The sequence below is a fragment of the Brachypodium distachyon genome, chromosome 2 (genome assembly GCF_000005505.3).
Source record: "Brachypodium distachyon strain Bd21 chromosome 2, Brachypodium_distachyon_v3.0, whole genome shotgun sequence".
Classification (NCBI taxonomy): domain Eukaryota; kingdom Viridiplantae; phylum Streptophyta; class Magnoliopsida; order Poales; family Poaceae; genus Brachypodium; species Brachypodium distachyon.
Window position 1 is genome coordinate 35,354,964 of NC_016132.3, and position 12,896 is coordinate 35,367,859.

At 46.5% G+C, this 12,896-nt stretch overlaps 1 long non-coding RNA gene across 5 annotated transcripts; it reads left to right on the forward strand.

Annotated features, from left to right (window-relative positions):
* Positions 1-351: 351 nt before the first annotated feature.
* On the forward strand, positions 352-12,648 carry LOC100842959. 5 transcript variants are annotated; one of them, XR_002964092.1, is made up of 8 exons: positions 352-491; positions 1,462-1,575; positions 1,680-1,950; positions 2,067-2,265; positions 6,794-6,852; positions 6,964-7,183; positions 7,963-8,423; positions 12,032-12,648. It is a non-coding gene; the product is annotated as an uncharacterized LOC100842959 (long non-coding RNA). The 5 variants fall into 5 exon arrangements; XR_002964093.1 differs by lacking the exon at positions 6,964-7,183; XR_002964095.1 differs by lacking the exons at positions 6,794-6,852; positions 6,964-7,183 and having other exon boundaries at positions 7,963-8,138; positions 8,250-8,423.
* Positions 12,649-12,896: the final 248 nt, after the last annotated feature.

Below are 12,896 nucleotides of genomic sequence, written 5' to 3' on the forward strand. Positions count from 1 at the left end.
TGGATTCAACAGCAAATCGGATGTCACAATCAGCTCAAGCTTGCTAAAAATAAATCCAGACCTGCCTGAGCAGAAAAGATGGTGCAGTGGTATATAATGAAGGAATAACGAATTTGCTATTGATCAGGCGCTTGATAAATAAGTATTTCTCAGTCGACGTACAGGGACCGTCGATCTGTTAGCTCGCGCGGAGATTCGTGCGCGCTTGGTTTTTCTGTGTTTGTCGCCCGTCCGGCCCAGCGTCTTTAGGTAGCCTGTGTTTGTGTTCTCTTTGGGCTGCGAACATCGTTTTGGGCTTTTTTTGCGGGCCGTCGCACCGATGGCATGTGAAGAGCAGACGAGGAGTCCTGGGGCTGTCGGGAGTGTCTTCTTTGTCGATCGAGGAAGGCGAAGGGGACGGGGACGGGGGCGGAAGAGGGAGCTACATCGCCGGGGGATACTCGTGTTTCGCGACGCCTTGCCGGATTTGCTCGGCCAGCTCCCGGATCTTGGTAATGTTCTTTCTGCTTCCCCGTTCCTCGTGCCCTCCCTCCCCGCGCGTTCTGTACCTATATGGATGTGCATCTAGGGTTTTGGTTTGTGGGTATGTGTATCTATGTTTCGATAGAGGCGAATAGACTGCCGGCTGTTTGTAGATTACTTGTTTACGCACTCAAAATTTGGGGCTTGAGAGATTTTGAGGTTGTTGACAGGGGGTGTCTCTCATTAGTTGATTTTAGGTAGGAAGTGTAGTGGTTTCTGTTACTTTTTGTAGTAGTTCAGATGACAGTTAATTTATGCCATGTTTGGCTCTCAGTAATTCACCATATGCTCTAGTAAACGCTGATAGTAAACCTAGCTTCATTGTCGGTTATGTTTGTGTTGTTTGTGTATATTATATATGGGCATCTAGGGGCTGTGTATGCTAGGCTTGTTTGTAGAGGCAGGGGGGCGGTGGGCTTTTGATAGGTTCTTGACAGGTTGTGTTTCTTAAGGTAGTGAAATTAAGCTTTGATTTTGTTGTGGATGTAGCGCTAGGCTGTTTTGGCCAGTCCGTTAAATCCACTTTCAACATCACGGAACAGAATAGCCGGATGGTCTGATAGCACGAAGTAAGCTAGTTTTTTTTTTTCAAAGTCTGCGGGAATTCAAAATCAATTTGTTTGTCTGGTATATAGTATCTTATGATTTTTTTGGGGCTCAATTTTTGGAGAATGATAATATGTGTACAGATTAAGAAACTTGTATGCGGACAAGGAGTTGTTTTTTTTATGAGCAGAATAGCTTCTAAAGTTATGCTTCTATTGGCGGGTAATTAGCTATTTTTTTCTATGAACATTGTTAATTTTGAAATTTGCAGAGCATCAGTTGTTATGAGTTTATGAGGTTTGTTTTTTCCCTTCCAGATTGGATAGTAGGGTACCTTTTTTCCTTCCTATATAATTATTACAAGAAAGTATACTTACTGCATTTTTTTTGCAGACCATGCCTCGCCGGTGCAATGCTTGTAACACGTTTGACGTTGTGTGCAAGCGTCCCAATGTGTGTTTATCATCTTTCACCATCACCATGGGCGACGGGTGCAGGGATGTCGTGGTATGAATGCTTTTTTTTTTGGGTGGGGGTGGGGGGGGCTAAGTTTCTTTTTAAACTATTAGTCACTGCAAGGCTTAATTTTTTATTTTTTTGTTCTTTCTCAGGCTGTACCGCACTGCTTCATAGATCGACTCAACGACTTTGTTGAGAACTTTCTTGTTGTGCGGGACCTCAGCGGATTTAACTATGATGTGTTTGTGGAGAGGAGGAAGGATGCGACTGTTCTGTGTGGTGCTTATTAGAGACTTTTCGCAAGGATCCACAAGCTTAAAGTTGGCGATAGTGTCAGGTTCTCCGCTGCTGATTACGGGTCTGTCTTCGAAGCCGCAGTGGAAGGGCAGGGCGATGTTATTGGTGAAAATGCAATCTTATTTGGTTAGTTTTGAAAAAAATTCACCCCTTTTCACATCCACAGAGCCTAGCATATTTCCTTTTTCTCATTTATTGTTTGTATATTTTTTAGGTGTTTTATTTTCCTTTTGTTTCTGCAGGGTTGCAGGAAGTGACCTACGAAGTTCGTGATTTGTTCCATTCAATTGTTTTTACAGACATGGCTAGTCTGCGCGATGCCGATGTTTCAAGGATCTTAGTTGCTTTATAAGATGTTGATCTATATGTCGAATATCAGCGCGAGTTCATCGTTCACAGGATGAGTGATGTGGATACGGCCTTAGGACTCATGGAGTCATGGTGAGTTTTTTTTTTCCTTGAGGATACTAAGATTGCTAGGATTTTCTTTATAAGAATCCTCCAGCAGAAATACTAATTATTTTGTTACTGATTTTAGTTCTTATAATCTGGAACAAATTATATGGGGTTAAGGGAGTAGCAAACTCGTTCTTTTTATAGAGATCAAGCCACTACTACAAAACGGTCTATATGCAACGTCACATCAGTAACGGGTCCGGCGTGACCGTTACTGATGAAGAACATCAGTGTCGGTCGCGGCCCCGACCGTTACTGATGAACCGAGCGGGCACCGCCTGTCTCCGGCCAGTGTACTCATAGCTCGCGAGTAACATCAGTGGCGGTCGGTTATGGGGCGACCGCCACTGATGAACCATCCATCAGTAACGGTCGGCCCAGCACGACCGTTACTGATGTGTACACGATTATCAGTAACAGTCGCGAAAACCTCGACCGACACTGATGTTCGTCGCGTTTTAAATACGCTAGGCAGAGCCGTAGCTGGTCGCGCCGCGCGTCGTAACGGACCAGCTGCGGCCTCTTCCTCTCCGGCGACGGCGAGGTGCTGCCCGACCGCGCCATGGCCGCCGATGAGCCCCCCAGGTAGCCCCTCCTCCCTCCCCCCCCCGCGCCGGCGGCGCTGCCTCCATGGCCGGCGAGCTCCATTTTTGGAGCTCCGGCGGGGCGAGCTCCGATCTTCGAGCCCTAAGCTTCCCTCGCCCTCCCGATGTCTCTCTCCCCCCGATCTTTCTCACCGGCCTCCAATTTCTCTCTGAATTTCCCCAATTTCAAATTTCGCCGATGGACCCAACGCACGGAAGGACCTTGAACTCATGTCTATCAGGAAAGAGTTGTGACGCAAAGATCAAGTGTCGGCAGCCGACAAAAATGGTTTCGTGGCGGTGACCACGTGGTGTCGTCTTGCATGTTACAACCCGTACAAAAACGAGTTGCATAGGAAGTGCCAGTGCCTGCAGGGCATTAAAGTCCCATCAAACTACTCGTCGAGCATCAAGCATCTAGTTGACATGAAGAGTCACAAGCTATCTGGCATGAAGTCTCACGACAACCATGTCATACTCACTCAGTTACTTCCAGTCGCAATCAGAGGTATCATGGAGCCGCACGTAAGGGAGACAATCATGAAGCTTTTTGACTTCTTTGACAGCATCTCGCAGAAGTCAATCACCGTTAGACGATGCCAGATACTGAAGGATAGTATGATACAGATTCTGTGCGAGCTCGAGATGTTCTTCCCTCCATCATTCTTTGATATCATGGTCCATCTAATGATCCACATATGCGATGAGATCCTGTCCCTAGGGCCCTCGTTCCTGCATAACATGTATGGCCCTGAACGATACAACGGGGTTTTGAAGCGGTACGTTCGTAACAGATCGCGTCCAAAAGGTAGCATCGTGGAAGGCTTTAGGGAAGAAGAGTGCATCGAGTTCTGTACGGATTGGTTGGCCGATCAGAAATCAATAGGTGTTCCCGAATCATGGTACAAGGGCAAGCTCGATGGCGAAGGTGGCCTTGGACATACATACCTTAATGTCTATGGAAGAGGAAGGGAAGCTGACTTTGAAAGAGCACATTTAGTTGTGTTGCAAACTGTCGGTTGCTGTCGGCCTTATCAGGAAATGCACATGGAACAACTTCGAAATGAAAACCCTAAAAGAGGAGAAGTCTGGATCCACTGGGAGCACAATAAAACATTCGCAGCGTGGCTGAAAAATTATTGGTACGGCAGGGAGACGACCAATGCATCAGAAGAGACGGTTGCATGTTTGTCACGGCAACCTGCGTTCCACGTCTCTACTTGGCAATCATATGCGATCAACGACTATAACTTCTACACTGCGTCTCAGGACCGTAAAAGCACGTATCAAAATAGTGGTGTAGTCATGATTCTAAGACCGCGACCGACGACAACAGCAAAACCCAAGCGTTCTTCGGCGTTATCGAGGAGATCTGGGAATTGGAGTACTCGATCACAATGATCCCAATGTTCCGTGTAAGATGGACCAAAGGTGACAAAGAAGAAAGTCACAGGTTCACGACGATGGTGCTACCTCCTGAGATCCCTCGTGAACAAGTTGACGTGAGAAAAATCCCGGCAAGAGAGGAACCATGGGTCTTTGCTAAACAATGCAAGCAGGTTTTCTACATAGACGACCTGGCAAATAAAGGCCGCGTCGTAGTAAAAGAAGCATTGTTGGAGTGGATGGAGTTACTTCACAAGAAGACTACGACGGTTTCCATGATCCGACGACCGCCGCAGATGACGAAGAAGCGGAACACACGATATTAACGAGGAAAAGGAGAGGGAAAAGAAGAAGTGATGGGAGCGAGAACAAGAAAATACCACAAAAACCCTACCTCAGAAGCAGTTCTGCGAGGAGTTAAGTTATGACTTACCGAAGGAAGGAGAAGCACTAGTAGTCACATTGTAAAAATGTACTCGTACTGAATCTTAATGCAAACTTTGTACTAAGTGAAATTATGTGTGAAACTTTGTACTCGTCAAATACTAGAGAAATGTGTGATCGATTTACTTTTGTGTATGCATGTTAGTACATGGCTTTGTCACTACCAAAAATTCAATCCAAATTTAGCAAAAAAAACTAGACAAAATGCATTAATTTATCCATCAGAAACGGGCGAGTAACTAGGCGACCGTTACTGATGTTCTGTTGAGCATTGCTCACTTGAGCACATCAGTGGCGGTCGTTTTGTTCCGCGCCCGTTACTGATGATTGAAGGAACATCAGTAACGGTCGCGGTTCTTACCCGCCCGTTACTGATGGATATGGGGTATATAAGGGAACCGGCCGAAACAGTTAGATTCATTCTCGCCTACGCGTCCTCCCTAACCAGAGAGACCAGCCGTGGGCGCTTCCTAACCCTAGCGAAAGCGCTAGCAGATTTTCGCGCCTCCGTCGCCGCCGTCGATCCCGCGCGCTGCCCCGAGCCCGCCGCCCGACGGCCTCGTCCTCACCTCCTTCCTCCTCCGCCCCGAGCCCGCCCCCGCGCCTCCCCGTCCTCGACCGGAGCCCCGGCCGTCTTCCTCCTCCGCCCCGGCCGTCCCCGAGCCCGCGCCACCGCCAAGCTCGACGCCCCCGCGTCGTCACCAAGCCCGTGCCCGCTCCGTCTCCGTCCTCCCCACAGGTGCGCGCCTCCTCTGTCTCCTCTGCCTCCTCCTCAGTTTGTGAACCCACATTTGCTGTTAATTTAGGGTTAGGGTTAGGATATGTGAATTTGATAATTGAGTTGGATAATATGCTGTTAATTTAGGGTTAGGGTTAGGATTTGTGAATTTGATAATCTCTACTACTTATAAAGGCACCAACATATTCTTTCCAACGTCCACCCCACTAAATGTACACAGATTACTTATAGTCCCACAATCAGCCTCACTGAGCACGGATTACTCTCTAACCGTGTGCGTTTAGTAATTAAACCCGGAGGCTGAATTCCACCCGGCAGGAGATAAGGTTGTACCGTTTGCTCTCGCAAGGAACACATCGGATCGTCGCGCACCCCCGCCGCTTATCAAACCGGACTCCCCGCGCCCGCTCAAATCCTCTCGCTGCCGCTGCCGAACTCCTACTCCTCCTGCCCCGTCGCCTCATGGGCCTCGCACCGCCCTATCCCCTGCCCCGCCGCCGCCCGTCCCCATGCCATCATCGCGCTCCCCCGCCTGCCTACCCTATCCATCAGTCAGCCTGGCAGGAGAAAATCAGCCTCATCCCCCGTCAATGGCCAGTGCGTCTGGCCGCCGTTTCCGGCCAACTCCGCCGCCCCGCATGCCCCGCCCCACGCAACGCCGTCGCTCGCCGTCGTCGCCGCCCCGCCCCAGGCGCCGTGTCTCGCCGTCGTGCGCCACGGCGACCAGGCCGCGGTCGCAGAACTCCCGCGCACCGCCCCATGCGCCCTGTCCCACCGTCGAGTGCCCCGGCGCGCCGGCCGCGGTAGCCCTTCTGCGGCCTCCGTCCCCCGGGCGCCACGCCGCTGCCCCACCGCATTAGAGGTTAGTGCTTAAATCTCAGATGAATTGCTCCATTGCGTTGTGTCCGTGTAGGTCTTTTCTAGCCCGAGGAGTTTACATTGACGCAACAATAATAGCGTAAGAAGGATGATTAGCAAGTTCCTTTCTCTATCTTGCATGCTGCATAAGTTAGGAAGTACTAGCTTTTTGGGTTGTTCGTTAGGTATTTACATGCTTTTTACTGGGAGAAGACTTTGTGCAATTTTAGAAATTTTAGAGCATCAGTATTTGACATCCATCATGCCCTGATCAATACAAGCAGTGCAAATAAAATGGACCTGACTCTCCCATTATTTCTTCTACAAATCAGGAGTGCTTTTTTTCTAAGGCTGATCATGAAGTTGTTACTAACTATGAAGCTAATATTCTGAATTTGATGCAGTCGGATGTTGGATTGCTTCATAGATTGCTGTTAACTAAATGCTCTAATATGTATTTGTGTACTTACCTGCTAAATCTTTCTGTTGTTCTGTTTTGGAGGAAAAGGAAAAATGAAAATATTTGATATAATGGAGTAACAGACGATTGTTGATGACTAGGTACATGCAAATTATTTTCACCTGTTATCAAGTAGGGAAACCAAAGTGTGCAGGTCTGGGAACAACCAGTTAGTTCTAGGGCTCTAAATATGCCATTTTGTTTTCCTGTAGCAATTAAGCACTACATCTATAAGGGGGATACAACTGATCAAAGATCACGCATGGCCTCTCTTCTTATCAGGGGAGATGATAAGATGTTTGTACTAAAAGGTGTACTAGATTTGTGGTTGTGACCTTCGTGTTCGATTTTTGCCCAAGTCCACTAATCCAAATATCCATTGATTCCATAGTTATAATATAGACAGAGAGGGAGAAAGTATAAAGAGAAAAGGTGACTTACTAACGGCTGTATATTTATTTGTAATTTTTTGCGAGATATTTGTATTTTATGATGCAGAAAATTAAGCATGAGTTGATACATATGCTCTACGAGTTATGGGCTTAGGGTTTTGTGTCAGTACCCCAAAATTAACTCTGCGGATCTTAAAGGCAAAAGTTATAAGTGATTATGGAGAATTCTGTACTATAGATAGGAGCTATAAGTCCCTATCTGTTTACTACAAATGAATTGTGTTTGTATTTTAAATACATAGATGAACCAATGTCTGTAAAAAACTTCCAGATGTTCTTAAATAAGGAGTAGAAACTTATGACTCAATGTACATCCTCCACATTCTTACATTGGCATACATTGTTTGGTACTGTGCATTCTTTCTTAGTTGTTCAGTTAGCTTGAACTACATAAATCCTTGGCTTTGTGTTGCTGCTGCTGCTACTGTTACCATGCACTGGAGATGACGAAAATATGGGAAGACAACCCAAAATACCTGTTGTCTCTTCGAAGGAAAAGATCAAAGAGAGGGAAAAAAGAGAACGAATATATATCTTATTTCCCACAAATTTTCTGATCTGAGGTTAAATCATAGTATAGATGTCCATCTTATTATAGACATATATAAGAAATAATTAGAAGAGTTTTTTTATGGCCGTGACCAAGCATGCATATTCTTTTAGCTTAGACATAAATTATCGATGTTGCCGGTCTTTCTCATGTATGGGGTTGTATATCTGCAAGCAAGGGGATGGCTGACCATTTCTGTTGTGTTGCAGTTGCAGCTGTCTGTTCTTGTGATGGAACTATCTCTGATGATGATTCAACACCGCTTGTTGTTGTCATACTTGGATGAATATCTTTGACAGTTGGAATTTGTTTTCATGTTTGGCTTCAGTTATGAGAAGGAGAAAGATAAGTGTTACTATTATACATGGATTGGCAAGAATAGCAAGTAATCATGGCTACTACTTACAAAGTTACAAACCATATTTTGGTGTTGGTCTAGGACCTTTGTCGGTAGCTTTGCACTTCTAAATGAAACTTGGATGGATTTTGTCTGCAGGCCATATTAAAACGGCTTGTTGACTGAGCCACCAATTATTTATTGGGCTTATGAAATGTCAGTTAAAATTATATTACAAGCGTCATAAGAGTATGATGGAACAATAGAGACTAAAGTTGAGGATAGCACATCCTGAAAGAGTTGATGTTCAACTGGGTTTCATGTGACAAACAGGTGATTATTTTGAGCTATAACTCTTTTTTATTTTCGAGCTAACTGTAAATATTGATGTATTTTGTAATGGAATCTCATTGGTGTTACATGCCTCAACACACATAAAAGGCCTCTCCAACTATCTCTTATTACTCTCCATATGTTGCTCATTAATATGGAAATGAAAATTGTACAGCTTAAAGCTACTACAAGGAAGACCATCGAGTTGCTGGCTTTCTAGCAAAGTATGTTTCTAACCGACATGAAAATATATATCAATACTAAAACTGACATTTAGATCCAATGAATTTAAGGCGAATGACCAGCTTGGTCAGTGGTTAGTCCACCGTGCGTTGCACGGGCACACTAACTAGTTGAGTTAGATAACACAGTTGCTGTTAATTTAGGGTTAGGCTGATTTGAATTAAAGAGCATAAATTTGAATTATGTAGCTATATAATTTATATGCTTTAATATACATGTTTGCGTAGTGTTCCACGAGCCACAAAAGCATGTTAATTTGATAATTGAATTGTAGTTTGTCGTAGTGGATAATTGAGTTAGATGGGCACACATATTGTGAATTTGATATAGGGTTAGTACATTGTAGGGTTAATTTTTTACAAGTGTTAGGGTTTACTGTTAGGTTGCTTCTGCCCCTATTTTACAAGTGTTAGGGTTCACTGAAATTAAAATTGTTAGTGTTAGTGAATTTACAAGTGTTAGTGTTAGTGAATTTACAAGTGTTAGTGTTAGAGTAATTTAGGATTTATATATGTACTGTTTACTTATGCTATATACATGCTATATATGATTTATATACGTGCTTCATTTATGTGAATTGTGGGCCCGACCATCGTGTCGGGTCATTGGAGAAGGGGCCGGCCATCGTGCCGAGGGGGTACATATGCGGGTGGGTTTTTATGCAGGTTTCGAGCTGCTAGTAGAGAAAAATTACTAGTTTTTTTAGCATAGGTCATGCCGAAATTTTCGGCCGATATTTATTTGATGGTTTTGATGGCACATAGGTACGAAATGGGCAAGAGTAGCCAGAAACCAGTTCTTGATCGGGAGGAGGTAGATCGTGTCGATGAAGAGTCTTCATCGGGAGAGCAAATTGCCAGCTCTGGCTTAGGTAGCTCTCGTTCAGAAGAGCGCGACAACGAGCGACACGGGTGGAAGAGAGTAACCCGCAGCCTTCTGAAACTCCCGCTAAGAAGCAAAGGAAGAAGACGCCGAGGGGGAGCCACAACTTGAAGGAGTTCTGTTACGTGGTCACCCGGCACTATGAGAGAGGTTGCCCGGAGTCACCTGAGAGGGCACAGAAGGCCTTCGCAACGACCTGTGGAGCTGTTGCACGCAAGTATTGCAAGATCACCGACGAGTGGAGTGACATCTCCCAAGTCGTTAGAGACACGTGCATCGCGGACGTTGCAAGGAGGTTCCAAGTCACCGACGAGTGGTGCGAGCGATTCCTAGCAGCCGTCAACACAGCAGTCCGCAATGGACTTGCTAATTGGAAAACCACCGCTAGAAGGTGGATGGACAAACCGTACGAGATCATCAAGAAGAAATGGACGTCGGTAACTGATGAGGCCGAATGGGAAAAGTTCAAGAAGGAATCGTCTGACGCTGCCTTCATTGCGAAGAGTGAACGCATGAGGACGCTGCGTTTAAGGAAGCCCTTGAACCACAGGCTAGGGAGTGCAGGGAAAGAGTGGAAGAAGAAGGTCTGGCGCAAGCAGGACCAAATTCTCGAGGCGGCAAGCAGGGTCCAGTGCATGACATGCTGGAGGACCAACATGCTAGAGAATATGCACGTCAGCACATGACACCTGAGCAGAGGGCGGGCATTGAGCCAATGCAGCCGCCTGTTAAAAAATTTACGGTAAGGGTTCACGTGCATTTAGTTGTTTTCGGCGTTAATTATGACACTCCTGATCCATATAGACTCACGTCCTGTCTTATATGATAACAGGAAAATCCTCACAAATGGGAGGAGAGGAAGAGGTCAGAAACCTCCGACAACTCCGTGCAAAGCAAGAGGTGGGAGTCGGCTGTGACCGCCGGCTTGCAAAAGGCGGAGCACACGGGCCGTGTTCTAGGAGAAGGCGAAGGGGCCTGTTGGGATGATTATTTCCCGCTTGCTCCGAAGCGAAGAAGTGTCCAGAAAAAGCTCCCCGCTTCTTCTGAGATAATAGAACAAGCTAAGACAGAGGCGCAAGAGTAGGCATCTATCATGTCTCAAGAGGTGTCACGGGAATATGCAGTGCAAGCTGTCCATCATTTGGTGTCGGCATTGGCCAAAAACCACCCCGCCCTTGGCGCCATACTCGAGGGAGGAGTGGAAGGTTTGAGGAACCTCCTTCCTCCTCTTCCTCCTCTTCCCCCGCGAAAGAGCACCCCGCTGAAGAGCAGCGCCGCCTCCAACACACGTATGGAGGACGAAGAAACCTACACCCCAGGTTACAGCCCGGCTCCTAGCATGGACAACCCCCCCGCTAGCCAACCTTCCCCAAGTGAGGGCAGCCGGGATAACGATCAGGGTCTGAGCGACAACATCCTTTGAAGCAATCTTTTCAAACTCTTTTTCAATCTTTACCTTCATGAATAAAGATCTTACACACATATGCCTTCTTCTTGTTATGCGCAGGCACCGGTGAAGTGTCGTATCCACGTTGACAAGCCTGGGAAGCCTGTAGGCGCCATTGGCCACCTGATGCCCAGACAATCACCGCCACTGGTGCACGGCATTGTCATGAACGACGCACAAGGATCATCGGGATTATGCTATCCCGCTACCTCCGGAGGAAGGCGTGGATATCCTAGGCGGTTGTCCAAACTACCGAATTATGTGACCTAGGAGCTTGGTATCTCTCTACAACCAGCGCCGACCCTCTATGACTCCATCTCCCTCCGCCCACAAAGATACTTCTCATTCGCCGCTCGGCCTTTCCCCTAGGATACTTCCTCCTGTCGATGCCGGCGGAGATGAAGAGCGCGCAATGTCGATGCCTGCACAGCTCAAAGATAGCCAGACCACAGGGTCGGCACAGGCTGGAAGCGTCCCTCCCACCTTCTCTCTCTTGGGTGCCGCTGAGTCCATGGGTGGCCACAAGATCGATGACAAGTACAAGGCAGAGGAGCAGAAGGCATGGGACAGTAAGAGGAGGCATAAAAAGAGGGGGCGCGGCGGCAAGACCATCAAGGAGTCCTTCAATGTCACTCAAGATGAGATGCACCATGTGCCTGACATAGCTGGAGTCTGGGAGGACAATAGGCCTGACATTCTCATAAAGAACCCATATCAAGGCCAGAGATTCGAAGACGGATCCTATTTCGTGGCTCGGGAGTTCGACTGGGTGCTTCTTTACTATCCTGGAAGACCGATGGTCACCGAAGATTCACTGCGTGCCGTGTCCAGAGAGATACAAGAGTTTCATCAGTTTTACATGCAAGCATTAGCGGAACTAGATATTCCTACGCGCTTACAGTAGCAGTACATAGGATCTCTCTCTCTCTATTAACTTGCTTGAAGCAGATAGCCATATGTTTTCTTAACACCGACTAACTTGTGAGGGTTACAGTTGTCCCTATTCTCAATGTTATTTTTTTTTCTATTTTCCCAGGGCATCCCTCTGCAGGTTAAGCATGCACTGAAAAACCCGTTTTCGGGGGATGCTAGCCTAGATTCAGACAAGCTGAAACAATTCCATGATTGGCGAATACACCACAGTAAGCGGCAGCACTGTTATTATTGATGGATGGGCAGATTTCTGTCTCGGTCAAGGAATCAGAAGGGACATCGTTCTGATGATTGAGGTCGACACCATGGGCGGCCTGCATCTGTATGTGGACATCATCAATCGGTGACTGCCAGGGTAGGGGGCGTTTCAGTTGAAGATATATATGCAAGAGACAATTTTCTGCTTTGTTTTTTTCCGAGAGTTCTAGCAGCTACCTGGGATATTTGTGTATTTGACAGCAGCGGGGTTATTTGTAACATGAATGCTGGAGTACTTTTTAGTATTTGTCTTTTTTGGGTCCTGGACGGCGTCATCAGGAAAGCTGATTTTCTTTCGGATGTGATGTCCAATTTTTTTACTTTTTGCGGTTGGGGCTTTGAGACCTGTAATTTGGATGCGAATTCCTTCCGACAACTTGCACATCATGCACCCATACGCCCAAGTAGGCTGTTTTGACTTGCGACATGACTTGCACATTGTACCAAGAGAATGCACAAGTAGCTTTTCAAGTTGTCTCTGCTCGCTGAGCCCGCTAAACAAGTTGCACATTGGGATAACTCGTGCGCAAGAAAACATGAGTTGCATTGAATGATTTTTTTATTTTATTGAGTCGCTTGTTTTTAAATTAATTCTTTGTCATAAATTTTTTAGCCGAGCCCCGCTAAACAAGTTGCGCATCGAGATCACTCGTGCGCAAGTAAACGTGAGTTGCACATCACGTCCATCCGCGTGCAGTTGAATGATTTTT